General features: G+C 33.9%; 1 non-coding gene across 1 annotated transcript; it reads right to left on the bottom strand.

Moving 5' to 3' along the window:
• Positions 1–1,003: 1,003 nt before the first annotated feature.
• On the bottom strand, positions 1,004–1,071 carry LOC131027750 (small nucleolar RNA R66). Its single transcript, XR_009102533.1, has one exon. It is a non-coding gene; the product is annotated as a small nucleolar RNA R66 (small nucleolar RNA).
• Positions 1,072–5,190: the final 4,119 nt, after the last annotated feature.

Raw genomic sequence — 5,190 nt, forward strand, 5'->3', positions numbered from 1 at the left:
TTATTTCTTGCTTTCTGGTGATCTGTATTCTGTGAAGAAAATTTTACAAAACTAACTTCTATTAAACCTATTCTATGTAAACAACGCATGATAGAGAGCTAATTATTTAGGAGAAAATAACTAATAGCACTACATTTCTTGCTTTCTAGTGATCTGTATTCTGTGCAGAAAATTTTTCAAAACTGCATTTTATTAAACCTATTCTATGTAAACAACGCATGATAGAGAGCTAATTAATAGGAGAAAATAACTAATAGCACTACGTTTCAAATAGCACAGAGCGTTTTGATATGCATTGGAACAGAAGAATCAAAATACAAACTTTGAGCTTAAAACTTTCGAAGAGCACATAACGCTCTGATGAACATTGGAACAGAAGAATCAAAATTCAAACTTTCAACTTAAACCTTCCAAAGAGCACAAGAGCATTTTGATACAAATTGAAACAGAAGAACCAACATACAAACTTTTAGCTTAAACCTTTCATATAGCACACAGCGTTTCGATGAACATTGGAACAGAAGAATCAAAATACAAACTTTCATCTTAAACCTTTTAAAGAGCACAGAGCGTTTTGATACACATTGGAACAGAAGAAACAAAATATAAACTTTCACCTTAAACACTGAAAAAGCAAATCCGCTGCTACGAAAAAGTTGCAACCCTAAAAGCCCTCAGTAATAGTTGATAACATTCAGCATAAAATGCTCAGATCTCAAACATTCATCCATCCTCGGGCCTAAAATATTTAATAACATTTTAAGTATATCCGCAAGCCAGCTATCTATAAAGTTCTCTAGATATTAACCCTCCAAAAGATGCTTTGCATCAACAAAAACTCAAATATTGCTGAGGGCTTTTAGGGTTCTCAGATCTCAAAGATTGCAAAGTCCATGACACTACATAGCAGTTTCACAGAAAATTTAACCAGCCAAAATAAATAAGCAAAAATATGCAGCGCAAAAACCTAAAAAGATCTTAACTGATATATTCAAGAAATGAAGCCCTCAGCAGTTGCTAGTTTTCAACATGAAAATGTTCAGGTCTCAAAGATTACATGCCATCACAGGGCTGTGAAAATTGTAAATACCACCAGAAGACATCTAAATGAAGAACCAGATAAATCGTAGGTTAAAAGCAAGGGCAAATAACAGTAAAGCAGCTGTACCGTGAGAGGTCGAGGAGAGGTATATAGAGAACAATTAGGGTTTGAAATGAGGGTTTTCAAAATACCTTATTTTATTTTATTTTTAATTTGGGAAAAGATTAATTGAGTGGGTCAAACCCAATTTCACTTGGGGGCCATGTTATCAACCATGGAATTACAATCTCAACATCATTCTTTTCATATAACTTTCAATATGTTTATTTCTTGCTTACAGGACTAAGATTGCAAGTGTTAAGAGTTAATATTTGAAGTATTAGGTATAGAATGAAATCGATTGAATATGCATTTAGGGTCATGATTTAAAGTGTCAATTTTAGATTTTCATGTATCTTTTTGGTTTTTTTGTATGACCACTTAGACTTGAAAGTGAATTAAGATGTTGCTCAAAGAGAGGGAAATTGAAGTGGGAGGTTATGTTTAGTATTGTAAAGAATTAACTTGTTTAGACGAGGGTGAACTACACTTCAATTTGAAGGAAAAAAATTGAGGTACTTGTGTATAGTCAACAAAATGAGTTAATCTATAGTGAAGATCATAGAGACTAGTAGGTTGAAAGCCTAAACCTAATTGAGTAGGTACCCTAGCAATGAGAAAACACCATTCATCACAAAAATTATTAGGTTTGTGAACTCACTAGTTTGTGAAATTGACAAAATAACTTCCTATAGAAACCGTTTTTAGGATTTAAGACCTTGGAAAATTTAGATTGATTGTTTGTAGGGTTAAATAATGTTGATTTCAAGCCCTAATCAATATTAAGCAATTTTATTCGGAAGGAAAAATCTATGGTTGAATAGGGTTATCATGGTTAAAACCCTATCAAATTGTTGTTGGGTGACAAACCTATTACCATTAGGTAGTTTTTACTTTCATATGTGTTGTTTCATGTGGATCTCTTCAAATATATGATAAGATAGTGTTCATGTCTTGCCTAATAATGCATTTGATTATCTTTTCATCTCATAACGAGTCTTCTATTTGAGACCTCACCCATAAAATAAAAATTTCCTTTAAAAAATTATTCCAAGAACTAGGCCTAACCTTACGACAAAAGATTACAAGAAAACTCTAAAATTTTAACTTTCTAATTACACAAAAAGAAAGTAGAGATATCCTAAGCCAAGAAAGCAACAAAAAAACAAATTCAAACATCATTAGATCGTCTATACCACACTATTTAATGCTCAAAAAGAAAAGTTCATAGTTAGGAGCCACCACCTTACCTAACAAGTCAAGGGACTAGCCTCAATAACATACTCAACGATAAGTGGCTTGTCATATTTGCCATCTTGATCTTGCTTATCCTCTTAATCCTCAAAACTATGGATTTTTAGACTTGGATCCAAATAGGATCATGTATCTAATTGTTTGAATATGCTTTTGGATAAATTTGATTTGGACTATCCTTTTTAGAAACTACTATTCATTCCTTAAAAAATAGGATCCACTAATAAAATTTAATGACAAATTTAGGAACCAATCTATAGAAAATCATATATTTGTGATAAAAGAATTGACAATTGACATAGATTGTTTCTTATTGTGTTTTGTAGGGAAGATCATTGTAGATTATAAATCACAATTCATCCTCCACTTTTTCTCTATTATTCTCTTTGGTATTGGTCTTCTTGGTCATTTTGTGCATTCTTTCTGTTATTTATGACCATATTGGTGTTTGATGGTTGATTGTGTAGTTGTTATTTTTTATTGTCATTAGTTTGGTTTGTGAATATGTGTTTTAGCCTAACTATCTTTTTAGCTTATTTCTTGGGGCTTGAGGTCTTGTCTCCTCTAGTGTCACTTGTTTGTTACAACTTCACAAGAGTTCATTCAAATGAATTTGAGTTTTGGAGGTAGTACAAATGTTGTCTTTTTCTCATTGAAGATGAAGTCTAGAAGTCATAGTAATAAAAGTACAAATAGCATCGATATTTCTAAACCCTTCAAAGAAGTACTTATTTTCTAGAAGAAAATTGTAATGGGTGAAGAAGCAAAGACCATCACATGTTTTAATGGAAGGTTTGTTCAAACACGAGAATAAGAAGATGGCCTACAAAGTGGGTAAATCTTCATTTTGTCCTTTTTACCTAATGAAAAGATGGTCTCTATTATATAAAAGGAAGAATCTAAGTTAAATATGTTAGTATATTTTTATGTATGACTTCCTCCCAAGACATTCCCCTTGAGAAAACTATTCAATAATTGACTTGTTTTCTAGTTTCATGTATGCTAGAAAAAGGATTTTTTAGTTTGTTTGAAGAGAAACAATATGTAAAAGAAGTGTCATGGCTAAAATTTATGGAATGTGGGACAATCGATGTTTACAGTTTTTGCAGAAGACCCATTTTATCACTTTTGTAATGTAATCTTGAAGTATTCCCAAATTAAGTTGATATTTATGATGTTCCTCCCAATTTCTGGTTCATTTTAGGAAAATGTTGTCTCAACTTTGCAATAATAAAAGGTTACTGTTGATAAATGAGCGCAAGGGAGTACGAAAGGGGAGGTATCCTCCTTTTAGGGTCTAAGGGTTGTGTACATCAACGAGGGATTTTAGGGGCAATGCCCCAAAGCCAAATTTTATGTATAATTTATTATTGTAAATCTTGACCATTGTATCATTAGGTCATAGATTTAACAGTGGATTTTTTCTGTGCTTTGTTTTCTCTAGAATGCAACCCTATTTTATGAGGGCGTTGTATTATAGCTGTGTGAGTGAAAATGTGTGCAAATTAAATGATTGAAATGTAAACCTAACAATCTAGGCAAACACAAAATACATTCAAACACTCAAGATAAGGACAATTTAGAAGCAAAATTGGAATGATAAACTAAAATAAAACAATACAAATTGCAAACCAAAATCAACTCTAATTTAATAGTCTTTCGATTTGATGTGTGCTCACGATGTTGTGGATGCTTGATGTAGCGTCGTAAATTGTATGCACTTGCTAGGGTGGTACAATTTCACACCTAGTTTAGCACCCGCCTTAGTGCATTTTATATTTTGCATTGCATTTCTCCTTTAGCACTTAATTAATCAAATTAATTAGGTCTAAGGTCCTATTTCATCGTCCTCTACATCATAAAGTTGGGCCCTTTCGTTAAAGTGTGCCCTTTTCATTTTATTCCTCCAATACATCACTCAATCAAAAACCCTAATTAAGTCCTATTTTGAGCTTGGGGGCTTGGTTTCGGGGGTCAAAACATCTCGAAATCACCTGTAACTTTGGGATTCTCTCTAAAATCATCATATCCGACGGCCCTGAAAGTTTGGTGAAAAGTTGTCGGGACCGTGGCACCCGAAGTGCACATGGTCCCGGACATTTTTCCCGAAATTTTAGGAGCACAATCCAATCACAAAATAAAGCTTAACCCCAAGAAATTGGTGGGAAATTCAATCTCTAGGTCGGCCAAAAGACGAAATTACGATCTAGGGTTTCCTACATAAGAGCTCTCTTTCTTCATTTGAAGGGATCCGATTTTTTGTTTTGAGGAACCTCATAGGCAGCGAAAGAGCAGATCTTTGAAGACTTCAACAACATTCAACATCCTTCTATCAAGCATTTATCAATTTCATTCATCTATTTACGGCTTGGAAGACATTGAAGAACAATAGGAGATTACCGACTGAAGATTGGCTTGTACTCCTCCCTTGGGGGTTGGGTATGATTTCATGTTGTTTTCATGTCTTTGCATAAGCTTCAATATATCCTTTATTCATGCTTTAGATCACTTTGCATCTTGATTTAGAGCATTTACATCGTCATTTACAAGCAATTAGGGTTTACTTTCTAGGTTGCTCTAGTTTGCTTGCTTGCATTTTAGGACCTTGCACACACACTAGGTCTGCACACACAATACATTTTACAATACAACTTGGCTATTCGTGGAGGTGGAAATCACCGAAGCGGGGGTTTGACTAAGGCAAAACCCTATATAGCCGCCCATACCATTTTCAGATATAAGTGCAGGTTTCGGGACTCGGACGACGCCGCAGGTGACAGATCCGGGAAAAGCAG

Source organism: Cryptomeria japonica, chromosome 10 (assembly GCF_030272615.1).
Source record: "Cryptomeria japonica chromosome 10, Sugi_1.0, whole genome shotgun sequence".
NCBI classification, from domain to species: Eukaryota; Viridiplantae; Streptophyta; class Pinopsida; order Cupressales; family Cupressaceae; genus Cryptomeria; species Cryptomeria japonica.